The sequence below is a fragment of the Balaenoptera borealis genome (genome assembly GCF_965194805.1).
Source record: "Balaenoptera borealis genome assembly, chromosome: 2".
Taxonomy (NCBI): domain Eukaryota; kingdom Metazoa; phylum Chordata; class Mammalia; order Artiodactyla; family Balaenopteridae; genus Balaenoptera; species Balaenoptera borealis.
In genome coordinates this window covers 68,218,291-68,245,909 of record NC_138867.1, presented here as the reverse complement: position 1 = coordinate 68,245,909, position 27,619 = coordinate 68,218,291, and the positions used below count along the sequence as shown (strand labels likewise).

General features: G+C 39.8%; 1 protein-coding gene across 1 annotated transcript in view; it reads left to right on the top strand.

Annotated features, from left to right (window-relative positions):
- Positions 1 to 16,227: 16,227 nt before the first annotated feature.
- Positions 16,228 to 27,619, top strand: part of HAPLN1 (hyaluronan and proteoglycan link protein 1) — a 72,414-nt gene continuing 61,022 nt past the window's right edge. Inside the window, exon 1 of the mRNA XM_082378367.1 lies at positions 16,228 to 17,175. The gene's annotated coding sequence lies outside the window, so the exon portion shown is untranslated. The remainder of the gene's footprint in view (positions 17,176 to 27,619) is intronic.

The following is a 27,619-nucleotide window of genomic DNA, read 5'->3' as shown; positions in this document are numbered from 1 at the left end:
TACACTATGACCAAGTGAGATATATCCCAGGAATGAAATAAATAGCCTTAACATCACAGAATCAATTACTGTAATACAACATATCAATAGAGTAAACAACAAAAACACATGATCACCTCAATCAATGCAGAAAAATCATTTCACTAAATCCAACATCATTTCATTTAAAAAAAAAAAAAACCTCAATAAACTAGGAAGAGAAGGGAAATTCCTCAACTGAAAAAGGGCATCTACAAAAAACCCAAAGCTAACATCATACTTAATGGGGAAAGACTAAATAAAGTTTGTCCCCAGACTTCCCTGGTGGTGCAGTGGTTAAGAATCCGCCTGCCAATGCAGGGAACACAGGTTCGAGCCCTGGTCCGGGAAGATCCCACATACCACGGAGCAACTAAGCCCTTGCACCACAACTACTGAGTCTGTGTTCTAGATCCCGCGAGCCACAACTACTGAGCCCACATGCCACAACTACTGAAGACCATGCGCCTAGAGCCCATGCTCCGCAACAAGAGAAGCCACCGCAATGAGAAGCCCGCGCACCGCGACGAAGAGTAGCCCCCGCTCACCACAGCTAGAGAAAGCCCGCGAGCAGCAACGAAGACCCAATGCAGCCAAAAATAAATAAATTTTTTAAAAAAAAGTTTGTCCCACTAAGTTCAGGAACAAGACAAGGATTCCACTCTTGCCACTTCTATTCAATATTGTACTAGAAGTTCTACTTAGGGAAATCAGGCAGAAAAAGAAATAAAATTCATTCAGATTAGAAAGCAGAAAGTGAAACAGATTTTACTCACAGATGGTGTGATCTTGTATTTAAAAATAGATCCAAGCTCATTCTTGTTGGCACAAGGCAGTTCCTTGCCTTTGTAGGACTGAGGTTCCTGTCTCCATGCTGACTTTCAGCCAGGGGCTAGTTTCACCTCCCAGAGGCCTTCCTCAGCCCTTACCATGGGGCCTCCTCCATCCAAGCCAGTGATAGCACCTCCAACCTTTCTCCTGCTTTGAATTTCTTGACTTCCTCCTGATGGAAAAAAAAAAAAAAAAACAACACTCTGCTTTTAAAGGGCTCATGTGATTAGGTCAAGCCCACTAAGACAATCTCCTTATTATAAAGTCAACTGATTTGGTACCCTAGTTACATCTACAAAATCCCTTCATAGCAATACCTAGATTAGTGTCTGTTTGAATAACTGGGAGAAGCTATACGTACACCAAGGGTCAGGAACTGGGGGAGACAGGGGCATCCTGGAATTCTGTCTGGCGCAATACCCTTTTAACAAACTGACTGAACTATTACAGCATTCGTAACTCTGTGTTTAAGAAATATATCAGTATGAGAACAGAGAAAATGAATGCTGAGCTGCATGGTGGACAAGCAAAAGGTTGAGAATACATCATCGCTGTAGGGATTATTGACAGAGTATGGCATCAGGCGAGTGTGGCTAGAACACAGTGTGAAGTGGGAGGTGACAACTGAAGCCATACAGACAGGTAGAGACAGAGCTTTTATGCCCCATTGAAGAGATTAAGCTCTGTTCTTCGGGCTATGGGCACCAGGCACACAACATAGTTAAATGTCCTTGTGCATCGATTACTCTGATAACAGTGAGGAGGATGGACTCTGGAGCCTGACTGCCTGGGTTTACATCTTGCCTCCACCAGCTCTGTGATCAAGTTATTTAACCTCCATGTGCCTCAGTGATCTTATCTGTAAAAAGCAGATAATAAGAGTACCTGCTTTGGGAGCTTATCTTGGGAATTTAATGAGTTAATATAAATAAAGCACTTAGAACAGAGATTGGCAAGTAGTAACTGCTATTTCAGGGTTTGTTATCATCATTATTTAAAAGGTAAGAATGGAGAGCATTTAGAAGGCTACTAAAATAATAAAGATACAGTGACTCACATCAGTAAAGAGGCATTTAGACGGAAATGAGAAATACTGGGAAGTAAATCTGACTGGACTTGGAGATGGGTGAAGATGCAAGAGTAGCTGAGAATGATTCCTAGTCTTTCTGCTGCAGGCGAATGGGTAGATGGTGAGTCCATAAGCCAAGACAAGAAATAAAGAGAAGGAGGGGGCTGGTTTAGGTGCAGATGTTCACTTGGGACAGACGGTCAGCCATACATCTGAAAATTAGAGTCTAAACTCTGGAGATTCAGATTTAGGAGTGATTGACATGTTGATAATAAATAAACGAGATTACCTAAGAACAGGTAAAAAGAAAAGAGCAACAGACCAAGAATTAAACCTTGGAAACACTAAAGGGATGGCAGAAGAGAAAAGACCTGCAAAACAAAGCAGTAGTTAGAGATTTGTGGGAACAAGGAGAGAATATCATCACCAAAGCGAAAGGAATAAATAATTTGAAAACCATGTAATGTGGGCAACAGTATAAAAGTAGCATATGAGGACTGAATAGTATCCACTGGTTTTAAAGCTGACACTACTGATGCTGTTAGGAGAGCAGCAAAGCGGATGAGGCAGCGGCCAAACTTACAGTTGGTTGGGCATTAAAAGTGAGGGAAAGAAGATACTTTCAGAAGCTTCTCGAGGAAAATTTTGAAACAGTGACAGAGTTTAGACCAAAAAAGAAAAAAAAAAGTAGGTCTGTTGTAACGTGCAAGAGGGAAGTTCAAAAGGTTGAGTATTTAAATTAGTCTGTCCAGCAGGACTTGTTTGTCAGGTTAATTATCCAGCGTGTAGTATTTTAAATTCTCCGTGATTACAGTTTATTAACATTTCTCTGTTAACTTAGTTATGAGTTAGCATTAATTTCATGTGAAACAAACCACCCGTGATTCAAATCTTCTAGGGAGAAAACTGGCTCAATGAAATGTCACTTTTGTTAGAGATCAAAGGTTTCCTTTTCCCCATATTTGTGACAGTGAGGCAGTTACTTCCTGATGCCATTTGGAGCCCTCAGCGGTTTTTGTTTTTGGATAATTTCCCATATTTGGCTAGAAAGATGTCAAAACTGGAATCTCCAAATACATCAGGAATTTCTGGGTCATCTTTAACTTGGAGATCATTCCAGCCTGGCCAGGCTTGGGGGTTCTTGTCTCCTGAGGAGTAACAGCTGATATTTACCGAGCAGTTTGCGAACACGGCTCGGGTTACACTCTCTTCATGGTCATTTAACCCTCACATATGCGGGCAATCAGCAGCCATTATGATCTTCATTTTGTAGCGGATAAATTTCAGTTTACAAAGGTTAGATGACCTGCCCGAGGACTCTGCTGGGGAGGGGGAGGGCCCAGATTTGAATATAAATAACCTGTACCGGGTAGTGGCTTCATCCTTTGCTTTTCCTCTACTTGCACACCATTCATTTATTCAGTGGAGGAAAAGCTGGGTTAAGAAAACAAGTAGCAAATGACTCATATTCCTAATGATTCAGGAGCCTGACTATTTATTATGGGAATAAGTCATGAATTACTTCCTTCCTTCTTTCCTGAGCTTGCCTTCTACCCACCACAGAACACAGTATCATCTTTACCAGAGAGAAAGCAGAAAATAGAAAAGGTAAATGTCACACAAGAGAGTCAATAAACGGGAAAAACACAGTTCCATCTCCCTGTGTAGGGGAAACCCAGTCCTTCCCCCTGTGTTTCTCTTTTACTCTCATGCTACTGACACAGCCACACAGAACACTTTACTTCCAGTCACCGAATGTGTGGAGGTTTCTCCCCACACCAGCAAACAGCACCCAATTCAGTTGTGGTTTGTGGAGGGGGACGGTCTTCCCCCACATCACCAAGCAAAGCTCAGAACCTTAGCAGGGGATCCTGCAATTTAACTCAATTCTGACACCATCTGCCCAGAGAGCGCATCAGATTCCACAGGTTAGGGGTTCAGGCCTATAAGACTGCCCCTCTCCTCCCATATCAGACAGGTGATCTGTGCTTCTGACCCACCGGCTACAGATTGGAGGCTCCCGTGACTCCCTCCTTGTTCGTCATACTCCAAGCGGAAGTCCAGGTTGCTACCTGTATTTCTGACTGCTATAAATCAGAGGTTCCCACAACCCCTGTCCTTGGGTTCAATTAATTTGCTAGAGCAGGTCACAGAACTCAGAGAAACATTTTGCTTACCAGATTACCAGTTTATTCTAAAAGGATATAACTCAGGAACAGCCAGACTGAAGAGATAAATAGGGCAAGGTGTGGGGAAGGGCAGGGAGCTTCCACACCCTCTCAGAATGTGCCACTCTCCCCAAACCCTATGTGTTGGCCAACCTGGAAGCACTCCAAATTCTCTCCTTTGGGGATTTGATGGAGGCTTCATTACAAAGACGTGATTGACTAAATCATTGGCCATTGGCAACTGATTCAACCTTCAGCCCCTTCTCCCTTCCCAGGAGGTCAGGGGATGGGACTGAAAGTCCCAACCCTCTAATCACGTGGTTGGCTCCACTGACAACCAGCCCCCATCCCTAGCTGTTGTCCAGAAGTCACCTCATTAACATAACAAAAGACACCTTTGTCTCTCTTATCACTTGGGGAATTCCAAGGGTTTTAGAAATGAGGACCAATATCAAAGATATATTGCTTATTATAAATCACGATATCACAGTCAGCCTTAAGTAAAACAAGTAAAATCTCCCACCTCTCCTTTGTTTCCTGGCTTAGGTAAGTGGGCAAATGGTGATTCCATAAGCCAGGGCATCTCTTCTGAAAAGGTCTCCTTGCCTTGATGGCCTTTGGGTTGCTAAGCAACGCCCCTTCCTCACCCCTGTATGTGTCCTACCCATCACTACTCTTCAAACTCTGGCCCTGTCATCCTACCCATTCCATAAGCCAAATACATAAATAATACATTGAGTGTCCATATTCAACAGGTTCTTTCATGCTTCAGGAATATTTCTTTTTTCTTTTTTTTCCTTAAATTTTCCAGAAATAATCTTGTAGCTAATATTGTTTAATCTCTGCTTACCCTCCATAAAGGAATAGCTTCTAATCCTTACCTGACGCTTAAGAGAACTTTTCAGAGATGTTTTTTTCTCTTTCTCAAATTTTTTTCAGGTAGAAAATCTCTGCCTATCCAACCAAATGATAGCCCATCATATATCATTTTGCTGATCAAAAGTTTATGTTACCTTTCACATAATAACCCCTAATTACAAGTCCTGCCCCAGAAAGGAGGTAGTATGTCATCTTGTTTTCATAATGACCAGAAGATGTAAGTTTAAAATGGTCCTCCTAGAGACCCTTTAACAACAACAACAAAACAACTCCAATGATGGGGATTCCAAACACTCTGGCTACCAGGTGGGAGCTATTTTTGAACAGACCTACTTCTTGCTGTCCCTCAAATTATACCACTAACCACTAACATTATACCACTAACATTGCTTCCCACTCTGTTTATAAGTAAGATCATCCCAGCTCCAAGGAATTTAATACCATTTCTTATTAATAGATCTGGAAGAAGACTTATGAGGAGGAATATATAAATTAGGGTAGGGAAACATTTTTCTCTCAAATGTCAATGTCATTCAAAGCTTCAATTAAAGACACCCTGGACATGAAACCTCATTTTAGTTAAGGAGTTTTTGCTCTTTTCTATTTTTATTACTTTTAAAATAAACTTTATTTTTAAAATACTTGTCAAATATTTGTCAATAACTTAACCACATGGTAGGCACTGAAGATAAAGCAGTGAATAAAATGGACTTAGTTTCTGCCCTAGGGTAGCCTAAACTCTACCAAGGAAGACAGATATCAAACAAGTCATAAAAATATGATGTTAAGGGGTTCAGGATGCTAAGGGAGTATATGACAGAGAAGCTAAAGCTGTAATTCTTTAAGACAAAAAATTTAGATAACATTCACTTCCAAATCTATTACATTTTCCATCGTTTATCGTCCCTCATATGAAGAATACCTTAATAATGGGAGCAAAAGAAAACTTAAAGTTCTGGCCCTTTTCTGTTTCTTGTTCATATGTAACTGCACTCGTAACTCCTAAAAATGGTTAGACCTCGGGTAGGCAGCAATCTTATCTATTATAATGATAACAGCTTAATCTGGTTTAAAATATCACTTTATAGAGACTGAAATTCTAAGACCGCATAAGCGGAAGTCTCTCAGTATTTTGGCAGATTAAATGGATGACTTTTCCCAAAATCTACTCCTCAAGTACCAATAAAAACCAGAAATGATTACAGCCCCTTTTATCAATGTGCTGGTAAACACTTTTTAGGAAGAGAGAATCATGTCTTTGAGAAAAACCAACAAAAATTTACCTAGCAAGACAATTAGGATTCCAAAATTACTGAGCAATTGGAATTTTTCCAAGCATCAAAGATTCATAATTATAAACCTTTCCCTGACAGAACATGTGTTCTGTTGGACAGGAGGACGCAAAGACTTTTATGGAGAATCATTTTACCAATATATAAAGTACAAGTTCAACTAAGCATGTGACCTCAAAACTATTCAGAGTTACTGTAATGCACACTTTTCCAGTTCCCGCCACAGAATAAAAGCATATATATACATGTATGCTTTTACTCTATTATTATTTCATTGTCTCATGATGACTGAACAAATGAAAATAGCCTGAACAATTGTTGATGAATATTTTGATACAAGAACACAAACTAAACGATTTAAAGCATTAAGAACAGATTATCTTATTGGTCAATTAACCTTAACTAAAATAGTCATCCCATCAAAACAACAAACATGTATTGCATCAAATTACTTCATTCCTAAAGGTCAAGTAAAGAATGGAAATTACAGTCATGGGCCTGTTATTTTTCTTACTCTTTGAATACAGGCATTAAAGAATGAATACAGGCATTAAAATTAGGTATTTTATTATTTGAGTGCTTTTTTCCTCTAAGGAAAAAAATATCTTTTGACAGCCAGAACTTTGAAGAATCAGTGAGACAAAATATGCTTCAAGTTTAATTATTAAAAAAAAAAAAAAGGTGGTAGAAAGAAGTCATTTTCATAGTTAGTTTATAAAAGGGTAGTCATAAATGACATACATATTTTACATTGAAATGAAAATAATGCTGTGAACCTTAATTTCACTTTAAGTTATGTAGTTGATTAAAACAATTCATGATTTTTAATAGCAAAATTACAAAATAGAAAATAATACCATTAATAAAGATTGAAAGAAAGTTAGTTAGTGAATATCAGTAGTAGTAAAGCAGCCTGCATGACAGTCTACTAGGCAGAAATGAAGCTTTACTCTCATTTAAAAGCCAGGAATATACTCCTGATATACTGAATTATTTTACCTCAAAACTTTTATTTTTCCCCTTCTATATAGAACTAGACAATATTAGACATATTTAGAAATAAATAACATGTATTTAAAGCTCCCTAATTTGTGTTTTTTAAGTGGCTTCTAGGACTATAAATTTTCATTCAGTATGGGATCTCACAGAAGCTCACTGTTAGCTTCTTAAATTATCTAGAGGCATTAAAAATGGAAACTCAGTCAGCGGTTGCCAGGGGTTAGGTGGAAGGAGGGATGCATAAGTGGAACACGGAGGATTTTTAGGGCACTGAAAATATTCTATGATACTGAAATGGCAGGTACATGTCATTATATATTTGTCCAGATCCACAGAATATACAACACCTAGCGTGAACACTGATGTAAGCTATGGACTTTGGATGATAAGAATGTGTCCATATAGTTTCTTCATTTGTAACAAATATACCACTCTGATGGGGGGTGTGGACAATGGGGGAGGCTCTGCGTGTGTCGGGGCAGTGGGTATTTGGGAAATCTCTATACCTTCCTCTCAATTTTGCTGTGAACATAAAACTGCTCTAAAAAATTGTCTTTTTAAAAGAAATAGAATCTCAAGAAGGCCATGCACACAGTTTGTTTGTTTGCTTGTTAGTTTTTTAGAAATATTCCAGTTGAGGGAGGGGGCTTCTGAACTCTCCGCACACAATTCTAACAGTAGTACTCAAATAATAAGTAATACTCAAATAACACAAAGCCTTTTATCCACAAGAAAATCCACAAAGTGATCAAACCATAATACAAAATTATCAAGCATATTTTTTGCTCTACAAATATTTGTCTATTATTTTATGAGCCTAGATATACAGGAACGGAGCATAGTGACTGTCTATGAAATTGGAGTACAAAATTCCATTCAGCAGAGACCTATTTGTTTAAGAAACATTCATGCACAGTAATTTAGTAATGAAAAATATATATTTTAGGAGTTGCCAGAGTCTGATGAACCACTATTGGTATATTCACTCAACTTGATCCAAAGGTAGTTTCTATAGCCTCCAAACAAAGCAGTTAATTCAAAGAGTAAAGAATGCCACTCTCAGGCCAACTACAGTAAAGCAGTGTAGATTTTAATGTATAGGTCACAAAACTAAATACACATCTTAAGTTTTTAGAACTCAGCTATCCAGCAAGCCTTATCAAAAAGTTTTTGATGAAGGAAGTGCTATGTTCAGAGCTATGGCAGAGGAAAATAGTATTACAGGCATGTAGAAATGGACCCCTGCAAAGGAGAACTGAGTCGGGGAAGGCACCAGGATGCTACTACAAAAGAGTAGGGATCAAATAAGAAAGGCATATTCAAAATGAAAAAGAGGTGACAGGTGTGAGAAACATTTCAGACTTCCCTCCAGAGTCAACAGATTACTGACATGGTAATTTCCAACTAGCAGGAAAGATCAAGCATTTGTGTGGCGAGGCATTAAGATGCTGAAGAGAGAAACTAAGAGGGAAAAAATAAAGGGCATAAAAATCAGTCAAGCTGGGTTTTAAATCAAAACACATGGCTATTTTTTATGAAAGAGAAACCTGAGAAGTTCGACTAGAAATCACTTTCCGATTTCTCCCTGCTAACATGCTTTCTCTATGGTTTTGACGTGATTCAATTCATCAAGCTTTTCTCTACCCCTACGTGGGCAAGGCACTGTGCTTGGGATGGGGTGGAGACAACACTGGAAGATTTAAGAATGAATTAGACATGAACAAGCAATGTGCTCACAGTATAATGAGGGATAGATATATACCCAACTGATGAGTTGAGCTGTGCAAAGTTCCATAACAGAGATATAAGGTAATAAATGGAGAGGAAGAAATAATTAATTCTTAGCTATGTTCTAAAAGAAGTACATTGGTCACAACTGCATCCTAAGTACTACTCCGATTCGCAGACATGGGTGGCTCTGACAATTCACAGACTTAATCAGGATATGTGCGTAACTTTGGGGACAATGCCTTCATCTGAGCAGACTCAGTTTACTTATCCAGAAAGTAAAGGATTGAATTAAATCGTTTCAGCTTACTGTTCATTCTCAACACTTTCTATTTCTATTTAAGTGTTACTGGAAGGGGGTCAACAGAGTTTAGAATAGAGAACATTAATAGGGAAAAAATTCCTAGAGATCACCAGATTCTAAAGTTACTGACATTTCTTTCCATGTACAAGATGAGATAATAGGCACCTCAACTTTGCAAATTTTTCATGTTCCCAAATTACCGGCCTTTAAGCTCAAAAGAGATCCAACACCAGGCATTTGCACCAGCAAGCGAATATTCTCTAGTTGACATTAGGGCAGGATTACTGAAGAATTGTGGTGCATTCAGCAACAAGGCCAGTAGCAATTAGACACAAAATGGAGAAATACTTCCTCTTTTTCCTTTCTTTGTTTATTCATAAGAGCCTTCCTTCCAATTTAACCTTTCGTGCCTTAATTTAGCCATATGTTGGAACAACTAGATTGTGGTTAAGGAAGAAGTGCAGATTTCCTATTTACAGTAGAATCAATTGACTGAGCTAGTCTGTGAAAGGAAGTTTAAGATAAATGCATGTAAGACTATTTCCGCATGTACTGTTCAAAGGCTCCCTCCAAAATCCTTTTACTTCCTCAGTGCTTAAAATAGACCACAAGTGAGCTTTCTAATGAACTTAATGCAAAAAAAAAAAAAAAAAAAAAAAGGGAGGGGGATATATATATGATAGATACATGAATATAATGATATTGATAGGTATATTAGCTATTTTAAATACTGCCTAATGCCTGCCTAAAACCTGGATGTAAAGAAAGAATTAATTCTGTATTTCTGGTGATATTAAGAAAAAAAATAGATTTTACCTATCAAGTTTAGCATAGACCGATATAGACAATTTTAAAAACATCCAGATGTTTATTCAAAGTTTAGCATATACCGATATAGACAATTTTAAAAACATCCAGACGTTTATTCCAAACCACTTAAGTCAAAATTTACTAAGAGGCGTGCTGTTCTAAGTATTTAGGTTAATATTCTCTTCTCATCTCTAGTAGAACTATCTCTAAGCTTGGCACTTAACCAGTCTCTTCCTTTTGAAATTCTTCTCCATAGGTTTCTGATACAATATACTCCTGTCTTTCTCTCCATTTTCCTGACAAGGCTGGACTATTTTCCTTCACTTCCCAATAATCAAAGCCCTACACTTTGGTCTCTCCCAAGTAGTCTTGCCCTATGCCAACCTTGATGCATTAGCTAATTCACCCGTTTTACCCTAAGAAGAACTGTATATAAATCACTTTAGCTCAATTAGACTTGACATCCTTTTCTCTGAAGGTTATAGGGAGCAAGAAGAAAATACAATAAGGACTACATTTATTGATAGTTATAATTGGCCTAAATTTAAAATAACTATAAATACAAGCCAAAAAACATCAATATTCAAGTGGCTGATATTGTAATTCTAAGACAATAACCTTATTTTATGACTAACGTCAACCTAGTTTCTTAAGAGTAAAATATTTTACCTTTGTTGATTATCATTTATACAATCACTCATCAGCCAAGCATGGAAGAAAAATATGTATAATGTTTCCTTTAATTCTATGAGACCAATAACAATGATACAAATTATTAATCAACCTCTGATGATTTACTATTTATGCCACTGGCTATTAGATGCAAAATACCCTGAACTAGCTTGTTCAATAACTAGCTTTCCTCATTTGTTCTTATTGTCTCTCCTGAATATAAAAGATGACGTCGTCATCTTCAACAACAGCAATAAATATTTTTTGATCAGCTTCTACCAGCAAGGCTCTGTGGTAGAAACTGAAGATACAAAGATATTATATCGCCCCTCAGAGAGTTTACAGTACACCTGATTTTAAAAAAACTACATACATGAAAATATAAATAAAATGCAAGGTAGTATAAAATTGGCCAATGAGTGCTCTTAAGAGTAATATGGGATTGTGAGTGGGGGAATTCTTAACAATCAACACAGCACAACAAAGGAGATGGGACTAAATCTGGGCCCTACAGCAAAATGAGTATAACCTAGTTAAAAATCAAATAGACATCAATGTACTGAAAAATTAAAGAAAGAGTTTGGGCATTCTGGACAAAAGAAACACACTGAGGGAACAATAGATTACAAGAAAGATGCTGTGAAACCAAAACCAATCCAACAGACAAGCCAGAGAACATGCAGGCACTTAACTTCTCAGGAGTTGAGGATATTTATCACTTGGTATGATATTCATGTGGCCTCACTAGCTTCTGGAACATCTCTGCTTTTAACATTTGAACAATTTATTGCCTAATTACTTCATTTGCCCTTTGAAGAGTTTCTCTGCAGGACACTTTTTGAGAGTGAGAGTACAAAAAGTGGGCCCTTGGAAAGTCATCCCACCCATTGCATTAAAAGCAAAATAACCTTTTATCAAATGCTTTGTGACCATTTAAAATATTGAATTTGTATCTTAATCATGGAGTTCAACAGGGATATAGCCAGTGGGAATGACTTAATTACAAATGATGTCTTTTTCTCATGGTTATGCCCATAAGCCCAAGGGATGCTTTAATGAAGTTCTGAGCCCTCAGACAGGAAAGGTCAAATGGCTTTCCTCCCCACCCCCATCCCAGTATCTCAGAGTGCGCATAGCTGCACCTTTTTCCTAGCAGATGTTCCACCAGGTATGATATTAGTCTGAGGCAAAAATTCCAGGAAACACAAATTCACTGGGAGGGAGTTCTCTGAAATTTAGTAGATAATAGAGCAGCCACTTTCAGAGTTTGAAAAGGAGATGAATTTAGATAATCTCCATTTGAATATAAATGTATATTTCATTAGAAGTGTAATATGCCAGGAGGAATACCACTCTGCTTGCAAATCTATCACACATTAAAGATTCATGATATTTTATACCGATATTTTTTAAATGTTGAAAATGTTCCTGCTATGTTTATACTATGCACATATTTAAGTCTGTGCTAGGTTAAGCCAGATGAATTGCCTTTTATGGTAGGTCAAAAATGGTTGAATATTCCATTTTATCTGGTTCAACCCAATTACTCAAATTGCCTTACAATTAGCAAAAGAAGGCGAAGTTACATTTTATAACACCATTCTGATCTATTTTTCATTCTTAAAAAATACTTTTGCATTATGCTAAACAAGGTCTTTTCAATATCCATTAGCTCTAAATTGGTATTGGCTTTTCCAGAACCTTGATTTGCCATTTAATTTCTAGGCTCTGTATCTCTAGCACTTAGCCAGGTAATTTAAGGTAAAACATGAATTTTAAGCACATTAGTCATTTTGAAAATTAATTTTGAAGAAAATATTTGGTTTTTCTTTTCCTTGTAATTTAAGAAAGCTGCTCTCCCTGCCTTCTCCAAAACAAAAACAAAATACTTCATTAGGCCATGAAAGACATGTTTCTGAAATTCAGCAGGACCCTTTGGGGCCCTCCCAGGTACAAATCCTTTCTGTGTCCCCAGTTTCTTGTTTGTAGGAAATAGGTTTCATTCAGCCTCCTAGATCTTACCTGAGTTCCAAAGGGCAGATTCAAACAATAGCTAATCAGGGATGTGAGGGAATGCAGAAACAGGGGAGGAACAGTCAAGAAGCAATAGTGCAGCAATGGGTCAGGGTCCCAGTCCCCCCCCCACCCCCCGCTGAAGGGATATAAATAACAATATCTTTGAGTTCTTCTGCAGGAACTAAGATGCCTACCCTGGTGGAGGATGGGAACTTCAGGCTGAGGACCAGGTTCCGGGAAGCAACACCCTGTCACCTCACCACCAACCAATCAGAAAAAAGTCATACACTTCGCAGCCCCTACTCCACATTTTGCCTATAAAACCTTCTCCGCGAAAACCACGGGGGAGTTTGGGGTTGTGAGCACGAGCCACCTGTTCTCCTGGCTTGGCCCTGCAATAAACCTTTCTCTGCTCCAAACTCCAATGTTTGTTTGGCCTCACCATGCATGGGGCACACAAACTTGCATTCGGGAACATTTCCACATGAATTATTAATGTTAATAATTAGAAGGAATCTTCATACCCAGAATACTCTTTTGATATGCTTTTCCTAGAAAAGATATTTGTGTCTTCTAATATTTTCTACAACTTATACCTTTGAAAAATTATTTAGTCATGAAAATAGATTTGTACTAGTTGACTTACTTGATTTGATTTTTTTAACCAAAGCTTATTATAATGACTTTGCCCTGATGCATAATTATAATGACTGATCAAAGTAACGCATACCTCTATAAATAGGTACAAAACTGAACATTAACTAAACACAAAAATCTTTTTTAAAAGACTTAAAGCTAATTCCAGTGTAAATTTTAAATAATTAGTACACCATGTGAACCCCCAAGTGAATCAAAATGTACATAAATAATATCAATACATGTATCCATATCAGTAAAATTAAATATACACTATTGACAGGTTTAAGTACTTGTGATTAAGAACACTGTACTGGGGATCTTTTAACAAAGGCTAGTGTTGGGCTGCACCCCACAGGCCTACAAGCTTTGTACATGCTGAGCCTCAACCTAAGCGAGAGCCTGGAGGCAGTGCCAGAGACGTCAGGGGTTTAATGCAGCGGTCCCCAACCTTTCTGGCGCCAGGGGCCAGTTTCGTGTAAGTCACTTTTTCCACAGAGCGGGGCGGAGCGATGGGGAACAGCAGATGAAGCTTTGCTCGCTCGCCTGCCGCTCACCTCCGGCTGCATGGCCCAGTTCCTACCGGTCCGCGGCCCAGGGTTTGGGGGCCCCTGGTTTAATGGAGAGGGGAGGATCTTACATGCCGGAAGCAAGGTCCTGAAGCAGCACCCCATCGAGTGCAGCAGGCATCGGGCAGAACATGGCAGCAGTCTTGGCTCCCTGCGGAAGGGGAGGTTACTAATTATAGGGGGAATTGAAGTCAGGTTGGCTCATTAGTTACCAGGGAAACCAGCAGAGGGGCATGCCCCTCCCCACCCCTTTAATAAGCTATCCTGGTGGAGATGTTCTGATCTAAAGATTAGAACAATCACTAGCTGGGGCTAGAGGCAAGTTTGTAGGAGGATCTCTCAGGTGAGTAGGATTTAAGTAAAGCAGGGCCTGGTCCACCAGGGGATGTACAGAGAGCAAGAGAATAGCCATCTCAGGTGGCCTGACTACACAGCTAGCAACTGGCCTATCTGGGAAGATAGGAAATAGGGGTGGAGAAGGATTGACGAGATGACTCTGGAAGCCTATCTCAATTGGTAGGGTTTTACCTGAAAAAAAAAAAAAAAAAAAATTCTGGTACAACTCACTGTGATCTAAAATGCAAAACAGATGGTTTTATGTGGCTAATAAACAATTTCTGAAGAGAACACATTACATTCTCTTAATGCTCTGCTGGAATAAGTATATGCATGGAGAAGGCCGCAGAATAAGAAACACGTGCCATGATGGATGGACCAGCTCATCTGATTTACTGCCCAGGCAACTCCCAGAGATTAGGTGTTTAAGCTGAGGGAACAAGATCAGTATTCTCACTATATTTATATCATTTCCTAGCCAGGTACCACCAGCTTCACCACCTTTGTGGAGCTTTAATGTAAAAAATGTAGGATATTTGTTCTTAAGTCCAATTCCTTTATGTTCCTTAAAATACATACCATCCTGAACGCTTACAAGAAATAGCATAAAAACTCTTTTCACAGTTGAAAGCCAGAGATGTATCTTATTTTTATTGGCAGTTAATGTGAGGCCTACAGTATAACAGCTGTCTCAATAGCTACGAAATTAACGACATAAAATTGCAAAGCCTAGAGCGGCCCGTTCCCTGTGAGGACAAACAGAAAAAATGAAAAAGAGGCGCCTTGCCCAGGTTTTGAAATTACAAGAAAACTGTAGAACTGCCTGCTGGAGGATTCGTTTTTAATTATTACATTTCGAATATAACTGTCTTCATTCAGCCAGACTTTGTGGGTGTTCGGTTTGTCTTTGGAATAAAATCTTTGCAAGAGGCACTTGTAAATTTACCAAAGACTCGAATGGCAAGGGTGAGCCTGGGGGCAGGAACCGGTGAAATACATCAGGGAAAAGCGGGAAAGAAGACGTTTTTTTTTTTTTTTTTTAAAGAACTCTTTCCCGCCTCTCTTCGAAGAGGAAGCTGCCAAGACTGCTTAGGTTTTATCTCCAAGACAATAGCGCCGCTCGCCGCCTCCAGCGCAGCTCAGACCGCGCGCACCGCCCTACTCGCGCCCCTGCCTCACCTGTCCTCCTGCCGCACTAGCTCACCAGCCCCACGAGTGACCTGCTCCACCGGCGTCCCTGCCTCACTGGTCCCCGTGCCTCCCACCCCACTAGATCATCTCCCCACGAGTCTCCCTGCCCCGCCAATCCTCTGCTCCATCAGTCCTCTGGCTCTCCAGAACCTCTGCCCCACCGGTTCCCCTGCCCTTCCAGTGCACTAGTAGAGCGGCGGCCGACGTGACGAGCCCGCAGCCCGGCCTGCGCCTCCCAAGCCGGCGGGCGAGAGCCGGGAGCGCAGCCCCGATTCCCTGGACGCCCCTGAGCGCCCTGCACCCACGGTGCCTGCACCCATAGGCTCCCAGGCGGACCGGCCTGCGTCTCGCCTCCTCCCTGGCCAGGGGCCTCTCGGGCTTGTTTGCTTGTCCTCATCCCCGGGCCAGCCCTGCTCCCTCCTCCCGGCGGCTGCAACAGCCGTTTGCTTCCTGCGGTATGTTTCTTTTTTTCCCCTCCTAGGCTCCATCAAAGGTGGCTCTGTTATTGAAATATGAAGCCATTTCCTCTCCAAAACGCTTGGTTACTCAAAGCGGGAATCAATGGACCTATATACTCTCCCAGAAGTTATAAATAAATGTCTATTTGTTCAGGAGGCGTTTTCCCGCGCGTCCCAGCATCTTCCCCAGTGGTTATTTTAGGGGCGCGCGCGCGCGCGTGTGTGTGTGTGTGTGTGTGTGTGTGTGCGCGCGCGCGCCCTGTACCCATCTGGTTCTAATCCTGGGTATGGATCCATAAACCAACCCCACCCATCCTGTCTGCCCCTCGCATTCTTCACTCTATAAATAAATCTAGGTTCTCTGAGCTCTGTCATCCAGGGATACGACAGCAGTTGTTTGTTTGTTAACGGAGATTCAAACTCAATATCAATACTGAGTCCAGTAAACAAGAAAGCATACTTCTGGCAATTTGGGCGAAAGGGTACCTCAAGTTTAGGAAGCTTTATCCGCTGTTGTCATAATTACCTTTCTACTTGGTTACCCTGGATCTACTTTGGGGAGAGGGAGGCGAGAAAGCGAGGACCTCTCCTACCTTTGGATTTTCCTTTTAAGCAGAGGCTAAAAAACAAAATGAAAATTCACTGTCCTCGCTTGTCTGCCTCACCCCGCTGCCCCACGATCATTCCACAAGCCCCTTGCCCCATCCCCTCTGGACAGATCCAGGAGGTGTGCTGTGAGTGGGGGGCTTGTGGTTTTCGCTACCGCTTTGCCTGAACCCCAGAGGAGCGAGTTACTCGGGGATAGGAGCAGAGGGCAAAGTCATCTAACAGGCTGCTGTTTCACAAGGTCTGGGCACTGAGCTGCCCCTCCTTTCCTCCCTGAAGTTTGCATGAAGTGCACGTTAGGCTGTAATTAGGGGATCTGGGAGGAGAACTTTCCTGGTGACGCTGCTTTGCTTTTCTTCTGCTCTTGGTGAGAAAGTGCCTCCTTCTTCCCAGGACCAGGACCTCTGCCATCCAGCGCCACAAAGAGACATTCTGCGCGGCGCAGGCACACACACACACACACTCACACAAGCACACACACTTACCCAGAGACAAACTTAAGGTGAGAGGAAAGAGCCCTAGCTTCACTTGATCTCCAGGCTCCAACTTCAGCAGGACTTGAGAGCATCTGAACTTCTGGATTTTAGGACAAGGTAAAACTTCCATAATTTTTTTACTCTTTCTGTCAAACCTTGATACCTTTAAGATTTCAGAGAGCAATTCATATCATGATATATGTATACATTAAAATAACTTCTATTTTCTTTAATTTTCTTTTGAGTTTAACATGACATCTCAACTTTTTTTAAGATGCATATTGTCAGATAAAATACTGTACTGCAGTAAACAAGCTCAGTCTCGACTGGGGCAAGAATTAAGTCCAGTATCCCAGCTTTTGCTAGTGCTACCGTAAATCTGGTAGATGCATGGTTTCCAAGTGGCAGCTTTTCCATCTGTATTTCAACGAACATTTTTATAACACCTGAAAAAAAGGATAGTATAGACGGAAGAAAATGCTGAGGAATGGGAATGTCCATTCCACATGTATGAGTTTTCTTTTAGAGAATATGTAAGTGTATGTGAAAAAGAAAGTTACTGTAATCATAGGTAATACCTGTTAGATTGATAATCTTTGAGATGTTACCAGTTTTGGTCCACTCTTCTCAACTTAATTTTGAAATTAAGATCATAGAATTATGATGCTTTTCATATATAGAATGATGTTGGTAGATAATATTAATGCACTGAAAAAAAGATGTTTTAAGTCATGGTTGGTAAGATTACTTTTTAAAGTTGCTTAAAGGAATTATTTGTGTTGAGGCTGTTTATTTACCATCCTAAGCAAATCTGAACTCTTTTGGATTGAAATGAAGTTGTTCTCTTCCGTTGACTATGACTGTTGTGTTCCAAATAAGATGATTTATTATTTTGAAAATAAGTTATTTTATTTTCATTTATCCCTGGAAAAATACACAAAGTAGCCAATACATTTGGGAGTTTTTAGGGTGGAAAGTGTTCCTGTACACGTTCCAGCGTGATGTCATAAAATCAAACATACCTCTTGGAAGTTAATGGTTCTTAAGAAATAAAGCCTGTGAATTAATTTCTGAATGCAATGTAATATTTATTCATTACAAATGTAGTTTCTGGTAACCATTTCGATTTGATTATTTCAGTGTACTAAATTTGCAGTCATTTTATACACCCTTTAGTGACTTATTTTAATGGAATCATAAAATGGGAATATTGTTCCACCGAAAATACATCATAGCAGTTCTCTTTGGATAACTTTTAGTGTGATATTTCTTAATCCTTACATCAGTTTTTAACTTCAGTTCCATATATTTTTATGAATAAAGAAGTTTTTCTTTCATTCAGTAAAATAGAATGTATGCCAAATGCTGGTTGAGCATTTAAGCTTTAGCCTTTAGACACTTTGGGACTATATGTTCTTAATAATTTAATTTTTAAGCTAAGAGAATGACTACATGTTTTGGTAATCTCTTCAGAAAATTGAAAACAGCTTAAAAATGGGAAAACTAGATAAGAATTAATTTTGTTTAAATGTAACTTAATGATCAAGAGAAACCCAACAACCTGCAGACCACTGGTCTCCAAAGAGAATGAACCTAGAGGCCAGTATTCCAAAGAGGAGTGTTCAGTGGGCCTGGGCTTTCTGTGAGAAACAAGCAAGAGGAGAACATCATGTTCTTATAAAGTGAGCCATTTATTGTCAGCTAGGCCCTGTCTCTCAGAGGAATGACTGACACTGTAATTTAGAAGAACTGAAGATACTTTCACAGAGAAGAATTGATTCATTATATCCCTAGTGGTTTCACTTCCTTTTCCTTCCTTTGGGAGCTGGTAACACATCCAGGATAAATACATTCGGCGAACTCAGGAAGATGCTTTATGAATAGATGGTCTACTAAACAGTCCTGCCTTTTAGCATCTTGGATGTGGAATGTCGGTATTTTCTGAGTAGTTGAAGAAGTCTTTGAATCTTAAGGTAACACAGCACTTCATCTTTGTAAAGATGAACAAGAGGCATATTCAGAAAATAACTCCCTTTTTCAGAAATGGTTTTCTTTTCATTTCCTTTTGCCCCATGCATGTTTTATTTTCCAGGTTACATTTTTTAAATAATGGTATTCCACCAGTTAAAATTCCAGCAAAATGCAGAGCAAATTTGCAAATAACCTTTACATTACAGTCTTCTGTTACCTTTAGTTAATTTTCTGACCTCCTGTATTCCTTATTAGTAACCCTAGTTCTTAGCCTATGGTATTTAAATGTATTTAGTCAGTTATTTAAAGGTAACGATATATTGTTGGGGAAAAACTGGAATGGAAACCTGAATATTAGGATTTTAATCAATAGTGTTTAAGGAGGATTAGAGGAGACAGCTGGTTAAACAAATATTAGGTGTAGAGTGGACGCGATGGTATAAATTAATAATGCAGCTCTTTATTTACACTATGAATGGGAGAGTCTGTGAAGGTTCCACGTGTGAAGCACGGTCCCTATGTGCCACCTAGTGGACGAGTCAAAGAAAGCTTTCTCACCAGCCTCTTAGTAAAAAATTCTGAGATTTCTATTTTGTTGTCATTGAACACTAACTGCAGGCCAGACGTTGGGGTAGGTGCCCAGAGTAGAAAATACAGCAGCTGACTTTTGTATAATTTAAAAATCAAGGCACCACTTAACGGTTGATTAAATTCCCGGTAGTTGCATTTAAAATCAGTTTACTCTTTACTGGGTAATTTACCATCAACTTTCTGCCTTCATGAGGATACAGTTTAATAACAGTAACTGGCTTCTAATACAGGATTGGTTTTTGGCAGAGATGTCATGACCTAGCTTAAAAAAGGGTGGGGAGAGTTTGAATCTTGAATTACTTTCTCAAATGGAAATAAATTTCTGTAAAGTTTACTGTTACTGATTTTAAGTGGGTAACTAATGATTAGCTTAAAAGGTTAGCACACTGATACTAGCACATATTATTACATATTCTTTAGATTTTTTTTCACTAAATGCAAAAGGATAAGAGTAAAAATTGCTTTTGGGTAGTGAGGTATGTTTTACAGAATACTGCTCTCAGACACTAATGATCAGCATGTAGAACAACTTCATCTATACCTGTTGTTCATATGTAGTTTTGAAGCAGGAACATTGCTTCTAAGTCGACATGATAGAAAAAAATCTTAAGCAAGAACAATTACAAAGGAAAGCCACTGTTGGAAAAAAGCATCAGGGGTTTCCCTGGTGGTGCAGTGGTTAAGAATCCGCCTGCCAGTGCAGGGGACACGGGCTTGAGCCCTGGTCCTGGAAGATACCACATGCCGCGGAACAACTAAGCCCGTGCGCCACAAGTACTGAGCCCACGAACCACAACTACTGAGCCCATGTGTCACAACTACTGAAGCCTGTGCACCTAGAGCCCATGCTCCGCAACAAGAGAAGCCACAACAATGAGAAGCCCGCGCACCGCAACGAAGAGTAGCCCCCGCTCGCGGCAACTAGAGAAAGCCCCCGCACACAGCAACGAAGACCCAACACAGCCAAAAATAAATAAATAAATAAATAAAAAGCATCAGGATATCACAGGAGATTAATCCATCAGAATATTGCACAGAGACTTTTGAAAAATTTTTCTCTGGGAGATATATGAATTATCACTCCAATTGGCTCTTTGCAAGATATATGACTTAATGGCAACAGTGTTCAGCACATCAGCCTTAATCAAGACAAGTTCTGAAACTCAGATTGGAAGGAAAAATGCCTCAGTCGGGGAAAAAAAAAAATGATTAATTTGTTGCTTGCTGAGCTCTGAAGGTGTAATCCACAAATCGAGTTAGGCCTGCTTGTGTGGAATGCAACCTTCCTGTTTAGGGGACTTTGGTTTTGTGTACAACAGCGAGACCTACGCTGTGAAAGGAGAGCTGCTCATTAAGTCTTTCTTCATTAATGCCACAAAATTATAGCCTGACTTGATCGGAGGTAATGGCTGGAATCAACATCAACAATCACGTAAAATAAAGCATATTATCTTAATTCTTATTTCCAATGAGTTATTATCCACCAGAAACACAGCGTTCTGTTAACAATTTCATCTGATCATCCTTGTGATTTAGCGTGAATCATAGATTCATTTTAGTGAGAGATTGCCTAAAAGTCAGAGGTCCTCAAAGTAGAAATTTAGTCAAGAATTGGAAAACCGTTACAAGAAGTTTTAACGACGGTTTCAGGTGACTTGATACTAGAGAAGAACTCTACAAGAGAGAACCAGCCAAGCTTTCTGAAATGGTCTGACGCTACTGGGTTCTTGGCTGTATTGTAGGAGCTCCGCATAATGGCTTTCTCCAGTGGTGGAGACCTGGAGGGGGCTTTGCTGGGGCTGAAAAGTTCTTTGCTATGTTAAGACAAAACCAGGTTTGTTTAAAATAGCAAATGTTGCTGGACTATTTTGAGCTTCTATTAATTGTTTTATAGCTCAATAGGGGATAGGGGAGTGATATCTGAGATGGGGGTATTGCAAGAAAGCCAGGGGACTATTAGCAAAACAAAACAAACAAACTCACAGAGTTTTCTAAATAACCTAGAAAAATTACGGAAGTTCAGGGATAGGTCCTCAGTCTTATAAGGGCAACAGAAATTTCCCCTTTTGGCCAACCTTGCTTAACCCAAAGAGAACACAATTTACTTGATTGGTTCCAAAATTCTGATTACTATATTCCAATTCCATTTACTTATTAAATAAAATCCAATTAAGTTAATAACATTCAATTATTTTTATGATAAATCTGGATTTTCTTCAACTTTTCACAAAGTTTTATGGATAGTGTTTCAGCTTAGTCTCCACCTATATGATGTGAATTTTCCTCACTTTGACTCTCTTATTTGGAATTTGGGGATCACCTCAATCAATCATTCATGCGTTCATCTGTTCATTCAACAAAAATTTATTGAACATTTGCTATTTGCCAGGCACTGTGCTAGCTCTGCGTGCTGGGCCCTTCACTTTATACCATGAAAATTGATACTAAAAAAATCAAAAAGCCCACATTGATGATAATGAATGGAAAATGTTGCAAGATCCTGAGGTACATTTTAAGTGACAGAAACAACCAAAATGTTCTCGCCTCATAGTTTTTGTATTAGGAGAATTTTGAGCATGCATCCTTAAAATCATTTTCCCTTGTTTGCCATCTCCTAGCTGAGTGAGTAAGAGCTTTGTTTCTTGGTTGTGTGGGCACAGATGGGCCTGAGAGCGCAGCTCTGACACTCCAAAACCCCAGGAGGGCAAGGGTTCCAATAATCTGTCTATGCGGATGGGCAGGAAAAGCAAAAATTCATTTGCACACAGCTGCTGTCTGCCAGTTGGGAACTAAAATTCAGCCTGAGCACAGAATGATTTCGTGCTTACCATTTGCACCAGGCTCCATGCTAGGTGTTACAGAGTCACTGGCTCAAGGAGTTCACAAGCCAGTGGAGAAGACAGATGGACGCACCTCATAAATCACTAGTAAAATGTGCCAAGTAGGTGAAGCTGGCCTTCCTAGTATCCTGGGTCTCTTTCCGTGGCACTTACCCAAACTCTCCACCAACCCCCGCCCCACCTTTAAAACTGCGACTCCTGCTCTCCCCTCCCTACCCCAAGAATCTGATACTTCTCTGTTTATTGATTTCTTGACTGACTGATTACACCCAAGTGTGAATGAGTTTCACTCATGCATTTACATTTCAAGCCTTTTATCTCTGTAAAGTAAATGTTTTGTTTTCTGTGAAAAGAATTTCAAGCATCTGGGGGCCTTCCCATCCTTACACCACAGTGTATAATTAAGCCGATTTAGTCCTCCATGGTCTTCAATCTCTGTTATCCCCATTCCCATGTGAGGCCACAGAGATTCCCTCAAGGCCTGTTTCTAGAAATGTGCAGGACCTTGGGTCCTGCTAACCCACGGCCTGAACAACCTGTCCTTCCACCCTCCCCACAGGGCTTGGCCCAGACACAATCTCCCTCCCCCACCCCAAGGGGCATCCCAGCCCATCCCTTTGAACCCTCCTGTTCTCTTTGCTTGGGGGTCCTCTCAGCCCTTTGTTACCACGCTTGGGTGGCCGCCCCTGGACAGGTAGAACACCTATAGCTTCTTATGTTCTGTTGTTTGAGCCCTTACGTCACCCCAAATAGATGGACGGAGCAGTGAGAATCCACATATTCAGTCCAGAACTCCTCTAAGTCAAGGTTTTGAAGGAGGAAAAGACGGGGATATGCATAGGACAAGCACAGGAATTGGCCATCATGTTGAAAATATGGGTCAAAGCCAGCATCTTTTTTAAATGTGTGCTCAGGTACTTTCCAATTGGTTTCAGAGAAATTTCAACATCAATGCTGACTACAGATTCTGGAAAACTAACTGGAGGAAAAAAAAAAAAAACAGTGAAAATCTGCCTTGGCTTTTTAAACAAATGATCAGAGTTATCTGTTTAAATATTTTCCTATTTTATATTTGACATAGGGCATACAGATAATCACGTTATTAGTTGTTTCAGATTTATTTATGTTTTCTTTGATTACACTCCTTTGATTATGCCACCACTGATGCTCCTGTAAGATGCTCCTGTAATATAAAGATGTGTTCATCACTCTTTAAATTGCTAGGACTAATGACCCAGATTGAGAGACTTGGTTTCCTTCCCCTACGGAATTCCCTGCAGCTTAGAGGATAGTGATCTTTGACCTGCATCAGTCACCTAGCTGGGGGATATGAGTGCCTGACATTCAGTAAGGGCCCTATAAATGCTTCCTGTTGTTTCCATCAGTGCCTAGTACCGTGCCGAACTTGAGGCTTGACGGGTCTCCCCGCCTTCTCTTCCAAGTGCCTATATTTCAGATGTCTGAACACCTCCCAACCCCAGGCCATTCCCTGACTCTGCCTTTGTTTCCTTATCAGTCTTCTTCTTATCTTTCAATGTCATTAAATTCATAAACTCTTCTCAGATTAAAAAATAATTATTGGTATAAAATTAATAATGTAAATAAAATTAATGGATAATTTTAATAAATCTCTAAATTTAAGGAAATTGAGACTGGAGGAAGGAAATGAGTTTAGAAAGGACATGGAACAGTATAGGCATGATCTAATAAGGATACACTGGATGGGGGAGAGAATTTGAGGATCGTGTGAATGTTTCAAGGGCAGATGATAACATGAAGAGGGGTGCAATTGACTAAGACTGGGAATAAAGGAAGAATAAAAGTTTCTGGAGAAAACAGTGAGTCTACTATAGGAAGTGCCCATGGGACAGCCGAGAACTCATATTAGTTAAATGTACATACTTAGGTACAGGGGAGAAGTCATGGCTGGAATAGATATTTGGAAGTCTTTAGTATTAAAATGGTAGTTGCAAATCATATGGAAGAGAAAGGAGCTCATTCCAAGGAAGAAGAAAGGGAGAAACAGTTGACCAAGGACTAAAACCCAGGAAAAAATTGGTAAGAATGAGTTTGCCATTATTTATAAATGATTTTAACTTTCATTTTATCAACAATAAATGTCCACCGAGATGAATAACATCAATGTTTTATTAATTCTTATATCTCACAGTCTTAGTCAGTCCTCTGCACATAGAAGGTGCCAGACATGTTTGTTGAATTAAATGAAATTAAAATCGCATTTCCGAGCCTTCAGGCTCTAATGACAGATTTTCATAATGATAACCCTGAGCATGGGTAAGCCCCCAAAATGTCTGAATTGCAGTTACTTATTCAATTTTGTCCAGAACTGAGCTAGCTTTAAATATATGTTGTTGCATTTTGTTGTTTGAAAATCAGTAATCAATGTGTGGTGTAGATGGTAATTCACCACAGTACTTGATTAATCTTAGCCCATGTTGTTTAGCTTAACATACAAATGAGTTCGCCACAGAATGTAGCCTAGTTCAAGTCCATTTATAATTCTTTTTCTGGTTCCTTGGTCCTGAAGACCTCTAAATCTTAGGTCAGATTTGCAGCCTAGAATCCCGGATTTCTCTGCACCTTGCTTTTTTTTTTCCTCCTAGTTCTTCTCCCTCCTGTTGCCCCCTACTTGGATTACCATGTAAACTATATTGAAGAATTGAGTAATTCTTAGTATAAGTATGTCCCAAATATTGCATGGTACATTCTTATACTAAAGAGATTATTTGCTGTTTATCTGAAGTTCAAATTTAACCGGTATCCTGTATTTTCCATTGGCTAAATCAGATAACCCTACCCACCTCCCACATTTGTGTTACTAAAGCCAAAATATGGCAAACAAGAATTTCTTCATGAGACTTCTGAACACTCTCCTTGTAAAGGCCAACAAATGAAGTTACTGAGTGAATGTTCACGAGTGAGATAAATGCATTAAAAAGATACTGTAAATAAAATTATCTAACTACAATATACCAATCAAGATGCAAATTTATAAAACATTTATAACTACTGTATGATATACCCTGGATACTAATAGCTATCTTAAGAATGCCATGAGTGTCTATCAGTGATGTGTTTTAGTCTATTTTAAATATTTAAAAATAATGTACGTTTCAAAATAAAACTTTTTAATTTTCACATCTTCAAGTTGGCAATAATGATAAAACAAATTAATTGCTTTTAAATGAAAGAGAATACATTTAGAAAAATTTATATAATGTACAATGGCTATAAACTCTTAAATATTCTAACTGCAGAATATCTGAAAAGGATCTTTTCGCTTAATTATATGTACTATTGTAGTTGTGCTGCCACCTTGTGATGTTTTGAGGTATGACCCAATTTAACTCAGTCCATTAATGTGTTGTACCAGATTGACAATTCGGTCAATGTTACAATGATTCCTCACATGATTAATATTTTCCATTTCACTCAGAAATGCCACATATTTTAATACCAAGAAAGGGCCCTCAAGTATTTAATGCAAGTATTTTCTAGGAGTTAAATGTATTATCTGCAAATTAGTAAATCCCTCGAGATAATCGCTAAATTATAAGTCATTTATTACTGTATTAATTTATGTTTTATGGGTGAGTATAGGTTGTATCTGCCTGTATGTTTGGTCTACTTAACCTTTCAACCTGAATTTCCTATAAACTCCTTGAACCCAACATGTCCAAAATTAAACTCATTATCTCCCTTCTACCAAACCTGGTCCATGTCATCTCTATATAGCTACCAAGACATTTCATTTATTATCCAAACCAGGACACTTTCGAAAGTGAAATGAAATGGGGTGCCTTACTTAATTACTCCAGCAAAACAGGTATAAACCAAGACTGTCTCAAGCAAACCGGTCTTCTTATATATAAGTTAAAAATCATCATAATCCCAATCACCCAAACTAGAAAATGTGGAGTCACAGACTACTGTTTCACCGAACAGACCTGGAACCTCCATCTCAGACTTCCTTCTACCTACTTGCTCCCTTTCATCTCCACTGTCCATCAAACTGGTCAACATTCTCATTAGCCTTGTCCTGTTGTCTGCAGAGGGGCCCAGCAGGCCCAGATCCTTTTTCAGGGTACATCAAACAGTCCCTTTCCTCCACAGCTGCTCCAAACTGCTGGCAACTGCTGGGAGAACTCATCACCCTGCAGAACGGGGCCAGTGCACAACTTCATGGTATCTGATTTCAGCTGGATCTTTAATGCTATGTGGCCATTCTACCATATTGCTTGAAAGTTTTTGCTTCTCCAACTTCCTGCAGCAGATATCCAAGCCTCCCTAATCAATCATCTGTAAAGAATCCTCTCTTTGTCCTGCCACCAAAACTAGTTAGTCCCAGATTAACACATCCTTCTTTTCCCTTCTGTTAGGAAAAACAACAACAGAAAAGGATCTCTCTCCTTTGCCTCTAAGCATCTCAGGCAGACATTGCCCCCTGAGTTCTAGATCCCGAATTCTCCAGTCTTTTCAAAGATATTCGCTATTCATTAGGCTTTTTCTCTCTTGTATTCTTCACCCTGTCCCACTCTGGTAATTTCCTCCTATTGGCATTTGATCATGGTCAAATCTTTTTGTCCTAAAATTATAAAACATTCCCTAACCTCACATACATCCTATCTACTCATCTTTCTCCTCCCCCCCTCAGAGCCAGACTTCACTCTGAGGGCAAGGAGCACGCCGCGCTCACTCTCCACCCCTTCACCCATCCACTCCTCAGCCCGCTGGCACCGCGCTTTCTCCTTGCACTCCAGTGGAACGCTCCTCACCAGGGCCACCGATGAGTTGTCTACAGTATGTTTGCTGAGTGGTATTTCACACTGGTGACCACGTTCCCTTCACAACCATCTCTACCCTGGGCTTCTGTGACAGCCACTCCCCTAGTCGACACAGACTTCTTTGCTGACTCCATCTCGGTCTGTTTCAGGCTTCCAAGAGCCCGCCTGCCCCTTGGCAGCTCTGTACTCTAACAGCTTCCGCCCAGGACACCTCACCCTACCTGTGCTCTCGCGTCTACTCCTCTGCATGACACCACTCTCACCTGTGTGCAGATGATGCCCAGCGCTTTATATCTGGCCCAGAATTTTCTCCCGAGTGTCCGGGACCACGAACATCTCACAACTAGGGAGTCA